Here is a 14,108-nt window from a genome sequence, read left to right as displayed (position 1 = left end):
CAAGACCAGGCCAGTGAAAAGACCGTTGGTCAGGATTGGTGAGGTCCAGTTAGTAACCGGTGTGGGGGGGGGGGGGCAAGCGAATAGAGTCTGGGGTGCGTAAGCTCTAGCATCCCATCTAGAGCCTTGCTAAACTGTGACAGAAAGTAAGGTTATGGGCGTATGCCACGACAATTTCAAATCACGCGGTTTTCTAATTTTCAACGAGGGTGGCAGCCTTGTGGGCACACATGATGCATGATCTATTGCAGGCAAAAGAAAATAGTCTTCATGACAGCTGGCCCGGCTGACCAAAGCCAGCGAATAGCAACATATAAAATGTGTAGTGCCTCCGTTTTAATTCTATATAAGTAAGAATACTGCAAGGGGCAGCTTGGCGAGTCCCTGGCAAGCATATTATAGTATAAGTATAAACATGCATTTGTTTCATAAAAAAGGTAAAGACTATTAGAGGTGATGTTTCTAGAAACTTTAAAGTAGGGACAAGAGAATTCGTAACATACTTGGAAATATGTCCTCAAAAATGTTCAGTTAAAATGTGGCAGTTTCCTGTCAAGTTCATCGGGTGAAAATATAAAAAATGACGTGAAACGATACCTGAGTAGAGGAGAGGAGAACAAGATTGTTACCGGAAAACTCATACATTTTCTCATGTACGCTGAGTGGACTATGAATCAGCCCTCAGCTTCAGGGAGACGTCCACGACCTGGTCGGGAACTGAACCCGTGCTTTCCCTATAAGAATCAGCCGCGATACCCCTAGAAAATGGAACCCGCAGTTAAACCACCTAGCAATTACACAGTATTCCTATACAGCTTTGCACATTCCCTGCAGCTGAAACCGGACCTCAGTCAAAGCGGCTCAAAAACTAATATGCTTTAGTGTTAGAGATCTGGATGAATTTATGAAATGATACCCAAGAACATTTTGGTGTGCATCGTCTTTTTTCCCTCGGATGAAATAAAGAGCTGTATGTGATATTTCAGTTATTTGCACAATCTTAGTTTCGATGTCTTAGAATAAGTTTGTTTAAGCTTGGAAGTTTTATATTAGCCTTCAAACCACGTTCCATATTCACTTCATTTTATTGTAAAGGGATTCCTGTAATTATTATGAACTCCTTCCGTGAATTTCATCCCTTCGTCCTTGATGCATTCTTTTAACGCCATTATGAAAAAACGTTGCCATTACTTGATGGATGCAGTATTTTTGTATCCGTCTCTTGGCACAGGCCAGAGCAAAGTGTAGCTTCCGCCGAAGTCCCAGTCTCATCCATGGCTGTGACAATATGGAAGCTGCTGGGGTATGGGTGGTGCTGAGTAATGACATTTGGCGCTCAACTAGTGTCTGAGTGTCATGAAAGGTGTTGCTCAAAGGATCAGTCGTGCTGCAGTGACACCTTCTGGTCCAGTGAGGAAAGCAATGGCAAACTACCTCACTCCTCATCTTGCCCAGTACGCCTCATTTGGGCTCTGCCATTGGTTTTTGCAGTTTCCGTATAACTGCATAGCCTTTGGTGGTGCTATTTGAGGATCCAACCAGCCTCTGGGCTGATGACCTAACAGAGAGACATGAACAAACGTCTCCTATCAACGGTTCTCATATTGCTTGCTGTGCTTACCATCCGCATGAAAATTGCCCCGAAATGAGTCACTTCAAACGTCTATTCCATTCTTATATTTACAGAACACGATATATTTTGAAGTTGTTTGCTTTGGTCAAGCTTTTGGATATCCCCCACCTACTTACGGGCGAGTTGCCCGTGCGGGTACGATAGCGCAGCTGTGAGCTTGCATCCGGGAGATAGTTGGTTCGAACCCCACTGTCGGCAGCCTTGAAGATTATTTTCCATGGTTTCCAAATTTCACACCAGGCAAATCCTTAGGCAGTACCTTAATTAAGGCCACGCCGCCTCCTTCCCCCTCCCAGGCCTTTCCTATCCCATCGTCACTATAAGAACTATTTGTGTCGGTGCGACGTATAAAACAAATAGTATACACCACCTCCTGACTCCGATGTAATGAGTGTTGCATTACGCAGGAGTATTATGCTGGTAAGTGAGCGCTGCCCTCCCCACTACAGTTACAGCACCTGCCATCTAGCGGTTCCTTCTTACTCTTCAACGATGAGCGTTCACAATGTACTCGGTGGCTCTACGAGATCGGCAGTTTTTTAAAGCATATGATCGAGCGGATGAGCGCTTTCTTTATTCCGTCCTCCATTAATTTCCACATGAATTATTGACTATCATTGGTGTCGTTCTGAAACTCTGAGTCTCTTCTGAATCTACATTTCCACTTGTAATTAATGCTAGAATAAACATATGAAATGTATTAATGTTGTGTTACATGTAATTCATTACGTTACTCTTGCAGTTCTTTAGTTTGAATTTAGGGCTGCGAATACTATTGTCAACAGCCCTGGGCAGAGTAGTCTTCTGGAGGCGGTGGGCTGGTCCCACAGTCGGCCGCCCTGCGGGTGGCTTTCCGTAGTTTTCCATTCTCTGGCACTAAGTCAAATGCTGGGACTGATCGTTTCATGGGCCACCACCCCGTCAACTTCTCCGCATCTCAAATCACCTTTCAAACCTCCATCGCCTGAGATAGGGCGTAACCCAATAGGAGGCTCACTGTACCCCTTCAGGGTATGAAATGAACACATTCTAGTATTAGTAGTCGTCGTCGGGTACTTATTACATGTATAAATCGTTCTTGCTTACCTTGTCTTTTCTAATGCCGTATAATTTATTATATATTGGGATCAGGAATAAGAAGAAGTATTTGTGATCCTAGCATAGGTACCACGTTATTAAAAAAGATAAATCACGAAACATCTATTCAGGGATGCCCGTGATGGAATTCAAAACGAAATGGTTCAAAAATCAATAGATATTCCCTACAATGGTTAACGCATTAATGGGTTAAGTTAGTCTGTTCAGTGTCTTGCATAATATGAAATAACTGTAAAATAGCAGCACGCGACGTCGTTTATTGATTGAAACGACTGATGTTTAGTTCACGAGATTACACCCGTTGCTCCAGTATGGAGTTAAATATTTTTTTTATTTTATCGTTAAGTATTTTATACACCGGAGACCCGCGTTCGATTACAGGCTCTGCCACGAAATTTGAAAAGTGATATGAAGGTTGGAACGGATTACACTCAGCCTTGAACGGTCAACTGAGTAAAGGAGGGTTCCATTCCCTCCTCAGCCATCCTCAAAGTGGTTTTCTTCGGTTTCCCACTTTTCCTCCATGTAAATGCCGGAATGGTGCATAACTTAAGGACACGGTGGATTCCTTCCCTCTTCCTTGTCTATCCCTTCCAATCTTCCCATCTGACCACAAGGCCCCTATTCAGCATAGAAGGTGAGGCCGCCTGGGCGAGATACCAATCCTCCCCAGTTTTACCCCTCCGATCCAAAGTCTCAGGCTCCAGGACACTGCCCATGAGGCGTTAGGGGTGGGATCGCTCGCTAGTTTGAGGCCAAAACCAACCCTGAAGTGTAAACGGATTAAGAAAGAAAGAAAGAAAGAAAGAAAGGAAGGAAGAAAGAAAGAAAGAAAGAAAGAAAGAAATAAAGAAGAAATAATTGTGTAGGATCGCAAAACCTCATTCCAAGACTAACCTGAATGTCGCCAGTTCTTCCACTCGATTTAACACCAGGTGATCAGATATTGAATGCACGAAAAGGTGAATATTTGTACAGCATTTGTACAGGTTCCCATCATAAACTGTGTGTGTTGCGTGGAGAAGCCTACATTAACTGAAACCCTACTGAGTTTAATATTTCCACATAAGCTATAGCTATAAAAGTGCTGTACGCTCCCCGGAGCGATCTGAGAGTGGATGCTCTGAGCTGAGTGAAAGTGAATCACATCCTCATATCTCTGAGGTCTGCCAATACTGTGGTTTTTTGAAGCAGAGAACGTCTACACCCGTTACGTTCGTTTGATAATGCTGTATTACTTGGTGCATCAAGAGGTCTAATGTGAGAAATACGAGATAATTCCATTAAAAGGTGCCCATTATACCTCATGTTTCGAATACCTGTCTCTCAGCGAACAGATATAAGCAAAATGTGTCTGTGAATTAAAAATAAGAAATACGTGTACTTTTGCAACCGTTCATGAATTTAGGAGCACTAGTTTGTACCCACGTACCATGAGATCAACTAATATATTTCTATAGTTTGAAAACCACTGTCGACAGCCCCAAAGGTGGTTTCCCGTGGTTTTCTATTTTCACACCAAGTAAATGCTGGGTCTGTACCTTAATCAATGCAACGGTCGCTTCCTTCTTACTCTTAGCCCTTTCCTACCTTATCGTTGCAAAAAAAAAAAAAATTCTGTGTCGGTGTGATATCAAGGGAAATTAAATAAGCATTTGTACAACGCTCTGCCCGTGATTAAATGTGTTTCTGTCCAGAGGATGAAGGTACTTAGAAGAAAGCAGAAAATATACTGCGTTTTAAATAAACATTTCATTATTATTTTATTTAAGTCTGGAAAACGTAATTAGGCCTAAATCTGAATTTTGAAACACTCATAAATGTACATTTGCAATGGTGGAGAACACACTTACAGTATATATACACATACTAAGTGGCCTGACAGCCCAAAGTTCTATACAACCCACCGAGTTTACTCAAAATCTGAAAATCATCGGTCCCTCTCCCTAATCCGGGGTAATATAACGAGAAGTGGGTCAACGGCCTCGAAGACGGCAGGAATAGTTCTTGTCACTATTAATTCGTCATGGGTACCACAAATGAACCTGAAAAACGATTAGAGATACGGAGATCATGTACGTTACAACGGGAGGTCTATACGCAGACCAAGAACAGGTATATTATAGGCTAGAAACAGCCTGTTGCATGGAAAGCCTAGCAATAGCTCACCTGTCAGGGGCGGAGTCGGAGATATGATGCTGGATAGGGTTCGATGGTACGGAGATTCGAATCGCATTGCCTGGCGTATGGCAAGGTTGCATTCTTAATAGCTTCCACAGATTAATATGTTTACTGGAGCCTGAAAGGGCCGTTGGTAAAGTAGCATCAGCCATTGAGCTGGGTTGGACCAGGGTAGGAAACATCTAACAGGCTATCAGTTACCTTCGTCGTTTAACGGAGCATCTGTTTGAAATGAGGACCTCCATAGTCGATACAGAGCTGCGCGTAATGTTGTAAAGGACATCTGGCAAGTTGCAACACTTCCGGGCTAATTGATCGGCACACCCCGGTGATGAGCTCTCTGAGGTGACCAGGAATGGCAATTTCTTGTGCATACTCAAGCTGTTTTATATGGTCCCACAGGAAACAATGCAGGGACGTAAGATCGATTGATATACTGGACAACTTATCAGGATACGTCACATAAACGTGGTTCCGGACGACCACTGACGCGTGCGATGAGCTCCGTCATATTGAAATCACATCCAACAGCAGTCAAAGATGGGTACGTGCTCCAGCAATTGCGGGAGATTATTGTGGAGAAACCGCACAAAGCGTGCTCCCCTCAGGTGGCCCTCAAAAAAATTGAGACCAATAAGGAGATCACCATCTATGCCATGCCATACATTCATGATCTACTGTACCTGAAAAGTTGCCAGTCAACCCACTAAGGCTTATCCACACTCCAATAGTGCAGATTAGGTCAATTAACGTTTCCATTGATGTGGAGCTGCACTTCGTCCGTGAATAAGATGGTCGCCACAAAGGGCAGGTTAAGACTCCTCATGCTGTAGGGTCAATTGAGAGAACGCCACCCGGGCTTCGAAATCATGATCATTTATCTCCCGGTGTAAGTGCAGATGGTAGCGTGAAACCGCTGGGAATACAATATCCGCGTAACAGACACCCAGCTGTTGGTCGTTTCCTGTGTAGTGGCCCGTGTGCTGGTGTGAGGATAATGCCGGATAGTGTCCAACACAACCTATTCATTCTGAGCAGATGTCAGGAAACGAGCTCAAAAACGCCGTGTTCTCCCCAGTGATACATTTTCACGTAAACTTCTTTCCACACTACGAAATATCATTCCCTTCGGTTGTCGTATCTCCGGATAGTTGGATAGTTTTCGTAATACAGGTGTTCTGCCTGGTATGCATTCTGTCTAGCTTCTCAACAGACGAGTAACATGTCCACATACTTACTGCCGGAGTACATCACGAGGGTGAATAAGCTTTGTATTTTGTTGTGACCTGCTCCGAATGTGAGAGTTCCTGGAGCTACATACTACCTACCGTCGCAGGTTGTTAACGTTCCAATGGGGCATTCTTTGACCTACCTGTGTCCTACGAAACTTGGAACACGTACGACGTACTTAACTGGGACTCTGGTTGCCTTTGTCCTATGGAACTTAAAGCTTTTCAGTCTTCCTTCAGAATCAGCGAAGCATCCCATCTCTACCATCTCAAGGTATACCTTTGGTTATATCAGATTGAACTGTTTTTTAACTTGAGGTCAAATTTCTTCTGGCGAGAATTCTAAAAGAAAACATCAACATCTTCTCAATTTGAGCTTATGTACAACATCATAATGTAGAAATATTTTTACTAAACTACTTAATAAATTTATGGCCCTCCTTTTCTGAAAAATCACAGACAATATTCACGGGAATCTTACCATACTCGTATCAGTACAAGCGACATTTACCTCACTCCTGCTGCCTACTGCCTACTGGAACACATTTGTTAAGAAAAAAATAATTCTTTCCAGTATCGACTCAGTTAAATGTAACTTAAAAGCTTCCCAGTCTGTCGAACACACAGATCAATATAAATATAACTATATAACACACCTATAAAAAGAACATACTATTAATCAAGGAATAAAAATAGTGTATGACCTATGTAAGGTAATAACGCAGTGTACCATCCCCTGTCCATGCGTGGCCTTGCTCAGTAGAGGCGCTGCGTGATACGTCCGAAAATATGGTTAAAATAATGTCTAACGAAATTTTTTCATACAATACTCGGACATGTTCTAGAATATTTCTTCGTGAATGAGTACTCGGCAACATAAAGGGGTTAAAAATAGTTTATTAAACCAAAAATACAACGTTTGAATTCAAAACAAAGGAAACTATTCCCCAGTGAAATAATACATGACAAAATTACAATTTAAGTTTGAACTAATGGCTGTTCAAAATATGCAAATAATAAATCCGGGCATAGAAAGTTTAATAACTTCGGTAAAATGACGGAGATTGAGATAAGTCGGCTGCGATAAGCTCGTAGGCTGCGATTAAAAACCGTCTCTTAAACGAAAATATAATGATCGATTCAATACTGGCCTGATTACACTAATTCCGAATTAGTCATATATAAACGTACTATGAAGAATACTTTGTTTGGGACTGGTTGTAAATTTACCTTCTAAAAACACTGACTCCAATCACGCTATCCAGTCCGTGGGCGTAAGGCTGAGGTTTGAAGACCTTGCAACCCAGCTGCAGCCAATGGGATGTGGAATGCTAAACAACACAAATAATCTACAACATAGGACATAGGACAAATATAAACAATGAACACAAATTAACCACACCTGAAAAGGTAAGGACATAAATATTTACATCTGATGTACTGGAGTGAGCAGGCAACGCTCTGAAGGTCTGCGGGGTTCTCGTAGTAAGTTATCAATCTGCGTCACAATACACAGGCCTACACATGTCATCAGCTGGATGGAGAATGAACGGAAATAGAGTAAACTATGTTTAGTGGTCAAGTCTACGCAATACGTACACCACCCTGGGAATAAAGGTACTGTGCGTATACACACGTTCATTCCAAGCCTCTCCAGTCTGGTCCATTTCTGCTTCTTCAAATCTCAGCCACCCTGACCATGTACAATCATTTTTCTGTGCTATCTTCAGAGCCAGGGACCCTGCATGTCGCAACTTAAGCACCATCCAAGTGCTTGGGGAAATTGAAACTCAAGACCCTTTCTACTCGGAGGAAAGTAGCCGACCTGAAGCTGCTATACAAAGCAGCTAATGGTCTATTTAGGTCCCCGTATTTAGTTTCCTTATTCCCCCTCCACCTCCCATGCCGTAGTACCTGAGTGAAGACCCCATTCCATATTCCTTACTCCCGGCTTTCTCTCACCCAAAGGCCACTTTCTGTACGTATTCCAGCAATGTTTAATACAATATATATTAACAATAACCTAGATATCTTTGTAACGTTTCCTTCCTTCTCTCATGATATTTCTCATATAACATAATTTTCCTTTTTTCTTTCCTGTTCTCCTCCTGTTTTTACTGTAAATGTATTTTCTTTCTTAATATCGTCGTTTATGTAAATATATGATTGTACAATTTTTATTGTGTATACTTGTGTCCTTTGTAAATATGTAAATATCTTTCATTTTAGATTCATATTTATTGTACTTAGCTCGGATCTTTGTAATTCGACGTTATGCTGTTGCTGATCCTGAATAAATAAATGAAAAATAAGTAAAAAATAAAAAGGCGTTCCTTCTCTTCTACCTTTTAGGTTCGCCTCAAGCAGGCAACTTCCCTGGTTCTCTGACCTTGTTAAATAATCTTTCAAAGACCTGGACTACATACACACTCGAAGTCCTTGTCTTTCGTATTCAAATCATCCGTCGGGCGACATTTAAAATTTTACACAAATATTCACAGCACATCTTAGCCTATACTCAATATTCCTTGAACATCACGGTCAGTACACTATACTCATGGCTCATGGAGGTCTCACACTTTATATTCTCAGGTTTAAATCCACGTACGTTAAAAGTTTTCCGAGAATTCTATGTAAGTGACCCTCATTAAATTCAACGGTGGGGATAGCAATCTGCACACGTCATCAGCTGAAAAAACATGCAATAATCTTACTTCATGCATATCCTGACTATAGATTAGTTCGTCTCATCTTTAAGTTTCCGTTCGATCCACATGAGGCTCAATCCCCTCCAATTTGCATTGACGAATTTGACAGCGCTTATTAGTGACTGCATGGCAGGAAGGAAACTGTCCTAACAAAACAAACCAAACACACACTACACTAAATCCTGGCGTAACCCTCGTATCCCAACTCCAAATAGCACTGTAGTAAGACTGGTGTGTTAGCATTCCACCAGTCCCAAACATTTTTACATAATAAATTACAGCAAAACAAATGCCACTCTGGCTTACGTTACAGTTAATGTGTACATTTGATGAAAGACCCTAATGTGAATCTGATCACTACATTCCATGCATACGAGCAGTTCAACTTATCTTTATCTCCATCTGCAATCTGCGGTGTCCTTGGGCCGTTCCATGGGTAGGATTTAGTACATGATTCAGGTCTGGAATCATCCGCATGTGGTCCCTTATTTAAATCGTGGAGTCATTTGCTGAAATTATACTACCATGACAATTCCTGCTGATATTTCTGGAGTTGAATGAGCCATTAAAACTATGAAACTGTGCCTGTTTTGTTTATTCCCAACTTATTTGAAGTAACCTTTGCAAGGTAGCTGACCTCTTACAAAGGGGAGCTTGGTATATCCAGGGGTTGTACTATTGGGCGCGTCAGCCCCCTCAGATTACGAAAGAGAAAGCGTGAGAGTAACCGCACACAATTGCTGACACTCGAGCAGTGCGTACTTTCCGCGATGACGTGATAGATAACGGCATATTGTGTCAGTGGTAGATGAGAGTTGGTAACTATTTGTTTAAGCTCACCCGAGCAACATTTCCTCAGTTAATAAATGTTTTCAAAACGAGTTCGCGGTGTGTAAGATTTTTTAATGCGACCAATGATGGCTAACAGCTGTGAAGGACTAGATCGGAACCGGAAAAGTATCTCTTAATTTGGTAACTACCGCTTGACTGGACTATTATCTCGATAGTAGATATTGCAAATTATATCCTTACCTTAGTTACGACAGTGTATTCATGCACAAACGAAGCGATGGAGGGAACTGGGTTTGATCACAGTTACGAGGTTACATTCATACATCAGCAGTACGAGACCGAAGGCAGCAAACCATGGACCCAAGGGGACCCAACCAGCAGACTACTAGTACTTTAGACAGCAAATATAGTGTTTATTCAAAGACAGGGATTCCGCAATACCCTCCTAACGGTGGGATGTTATATCCCCCATGTTTCACGTGCTTGGGGCCACCCTGACATCATTCGGTGGTTTCCCGACTTCAAATCCCTCGCTCTCTTTGTCAGCCGCCAGCGTGCCCACGCCGATGACAGGGTCTACACAAATAAAATTATGGCATCCTGTCGTGGTTCAGCTGAGGGAAAACGCCGCACTCTGCTTGCTACGGGTTCGACACGTTTATACTCACGGCCACCCAGCGTTCCTAATCTCGTTCCTTAGCGCTAAGTTCAAAATAGTCGACAGTGTAGAATCAGTTCAATTGGACTGTGATATGCTACGGTTCAGTAGATCATGGGAGGCTGCTGATGAAAATGAGGGCTACTGGACTAGATAAAAGAGTCGCTGAATGGGTGACTACATTTCTAGAAAATATAATTCAGAGAATTAGAGTACAGTAGGTGAGGCATTACATGATCCTGTAACGATTGAGACGTGGACCTGCAAGGCAATATTATTAGACCGTTATATTTCCCATGTATTTAAATGATATGTTTAAGAACTTGAATCACCGAGCTTGATAGCTGCAGTCCCTTAAGTGCGGCCAATATCCATTATACGGGAGATAATGGGTTCGAACCCCACTGTCGGCAGCCTTGAAGATGGTTTTCCATGGTTCCCATTTTCACAGCAGGCAAATGCTGGGGTTTTCCTTAATTAAGGCCACGGCCGCTTCCTTCCCACTTCTAGCCCTTTCCTGTCCTGTCGTCGCCATAAGACTTATCTGTGTAGGTGCGACGTAAAGCAACTTGTAAAAAGAAACATGAATCAAAGATAAGTTTTTTGCAGATGGATTTATAATGTACACAGTAGCTAATAAATTAAAGGTTTGTGAGTGACGCCGAAAATGGTATGAGATGGATAGTAGTATTGTACGGACGATATGGTGAAAAGTCACATTGTATATTTCACGAAGAGGAAACGTTCCCCCAGTATTAGCTACTGAATTGATGGGGTAAGAGTACCTCACGGGTATCACTGTAAGTGCATGGGTGTTGACATTGTCTTACGAATATCTAACAATAAAAAACTTCATTTCTTCTGCACGTCTTCTTTCTTGGCGATCAATAAAAAGACTTGGAAAGTTATCTTCAGATGTGATAATGCAAGTCGAATGCAATTAAACTAGGGAAGTTCCTTATAAGACGCTGAGAATAATGGGAAGCATTCCAATGGGCACGATTGCCAGCTGAATTAAAACTCCAGTCATCTCCTTATACACTAGAATATGCTTGAGATAAATGGTAATGAATTCTTCAGGTTGGGATAATCCACCAATACAGAATCCTGTGAAGGAGGAGAGGAATGATTGGTATGTTTCATTGATGAATTCATTTGAAACGTAATTTATTCACTTGATCACTTATTCAATTCCTCTTTCTAACGTCCGAGTACACGTGCTCTCTTTTCCAACGAACGATTGTATTCTGTACCACACACACCAGTTAATATGAATAAACACCGTGCGTCCACACAAAAATCTAACCGAAAACTTCCTACATAGATGTGCTGCAGAAGATAACTAAACGAGAAATTTAAGGATGAGGAGTTTCGAATTGGTCCGCAGCAATTTTTAGACTTTTCATCACTCACTTAAGAATAAAATTGGGTTTTATAGTTGCAGGACACTGCTGTTCTTCGACCGCTCTTTCCACACGCTGGCTTGGAACTGGGGTAGGGGTTGCGAACTCTGTCGCACATGTAGATTGGACGTTGTTTCACGTCGGGATGCCCTAACTGACGCCAATTATATGCGAAGGGATGCATGCACTATTACTATTCTGTGGCTGGTGGTAGTATAGAGCATCGTATGTATATAAAGATGAGTGTATAGGCACAAACACAAATTATCAGCCCCTAAGTCGTTGGAATGAACATAACAAAGTTAAAATCCCCTATACGGCCAAGAATCGAACCCCCTGAACCAAAAGCTTCGACGCTGACTATTCAGCCAAGGAGCCGGACAGCTTGAGGACACTGTTCTCAACCATAAACCGAAATTCTGTCAATTCAATGTTAGTTTAAATTAGTTGCAAGACACATCGATTAATGAACGACCACATGTGTTCGTGTGAGTTGATGATGATGATGATGCTTGTTGTTTAAAGGGGCGTAACATCGAGGTCATCGGCCCCTAATGGTACGAAATGAAATAACAAAACGTACAAATTCATCCACTGACCAAAATAAAATTTAAAAAGTCATGAAAAATGAATGGATGGACATGAACCCAACAAAAACAAATTCAGTGAGTACCACCAATATATTCTGAATGTTATGCTAATTTGAAGTGCAGTGGCATAAACAGGACTGAAATGTCCATAGATGAGGACGATGATGAGAGACAAGTCCAGTTGAGAGTGAGAAAGACTATTTAACTGAAATTAATCAAAGCATTTTATTATTATAATTGTGTTGCTGACTTGTTTCTTTCCCTACCTATTTCGTATATTTCATAGAGGTGTTTCCTTGTATTGCCAATAGTTCACTGCTTTAGCCACATTGCGTGTAAATAGTTATAACCCTCAAACTGGTAGGCACATTCACTATTTAATATACTCTAATTCCCTATAATACTGATTGTTTATGGATTTTATCTCCAGGATTTTATAAAGAAGGACTACAAGTACCACTGCCATAAGTAATATATTTCAAAGATCAAAAATGTTAGCAGTAAACATTTTGTGAAAATTGATTTCATTATATCTCAGAACTTACAAAATGAGGATTATCACTATTTTCCCCCGAGGACTTCATATATTCCTGACATCCACCAAATTAAGCCTCTTCTCTCTGACCTGTCCGCATTAGCCATTTCCACATTCAATACTTGAGTTATCCTCATAAAAAAACTTAGGTTTTCTCTGTATCTGCATTCGGCCACCAGTTTGTTCTACAATGTATCTTGCCCTCACCAACATACACTACTTCTCCTCTCCTATTCCATCCCATAATAGTCCCATAAACCCAGCCTTTGTAAAACAATTTTCACTTTATCTACCCAATAATCACTATAATTTGCCTACAGTATGAAAAATGAAATGGCGTATGGCTTATTTTAATGCCGGGAGTGTCCGAGGACATTTTTGGCTCGCCAGGTGCAGGTCTTCTGATTTGACTCCCGTAGGCGACCTGCGCTTCGTGATCAGGATGGAATTATGATGAAGACGACACATACACCCAGCCCCTGTGCCAGCGAAATTAACTAATGATGGTTAAAATTACCGACCCCGCCGGGAGTCGAACGCGGGACCCCTGTGACCAAAGGACAGCACGCTAAACATTTAGCCATAAAGCCGGACATATGCCTACAGTATTCATATTGCTATTCGCACACGATGTAAAGATGTTCAAAACCTTTCGGTCACAGGAGGACTGCAGATTTCTTCAGAAAGACCTCGACAGCATATCACATTGAAGCGTTATTAACAAGTTAGATTTTAACATAAACAGTTGTCATGTAATGGTATTTTCCAGAAATAAAAAATAAAGTTAGTCACTCGTATAATATTTTTATGATGATGATGATGCCTGTTGTTTAAAGGGGCCTAACATCTAGGTCATCGTCATCTAATATTTTAAATACTAATTTTTCATCAGTGAATTCTGTCAGAGATCTTGGTGTTCATTTTTATGTTAGGTTGACGTTCTCTCTCCCTACATATAAATGAAGTTGTTGCGGACACTTACAGAGTGTTAGGATTTATTAACCCTGGAGTGGTCGCATGGGTTTTGCCAATATTAATGGTCGCACCGGGTCTCTCAGACCCATTTTTTTCTTAGTGATTTACTATTAGATTTTTATACGTTATTTCCAATTACATTATTATAGGGCAGTTTACTTTAACGCAGTTTATATGACAACAATATTTAACTATCCTGTTTATTAACGAAAAAGTGTATTTTTATAATTACACTGGAAAACTGATTGTTTTCGGTAAACTAGTGAAAGGAAAAACGTGGTAAGAGTAAAATGTAATTTAAATTTT

This window comes from Anabrus simplex, chromosome 2 (assembly GCF_040414725.1).
Source record: "Anabrus simplex isolate iqAnaSimp1 chromosome 2, ASM4041472v1, whole genome shotgun sequence".
Taxonomy (NCBI): domain Eukaryota; kingdom Metazoa; phylum Arthropoda; class Insecta; order Orthoptera; family Tettigoniidae; genus Anabrus; species Anabrus simplex.
This window is presented reverse-complemented; position numbering follows the sequence as displayed.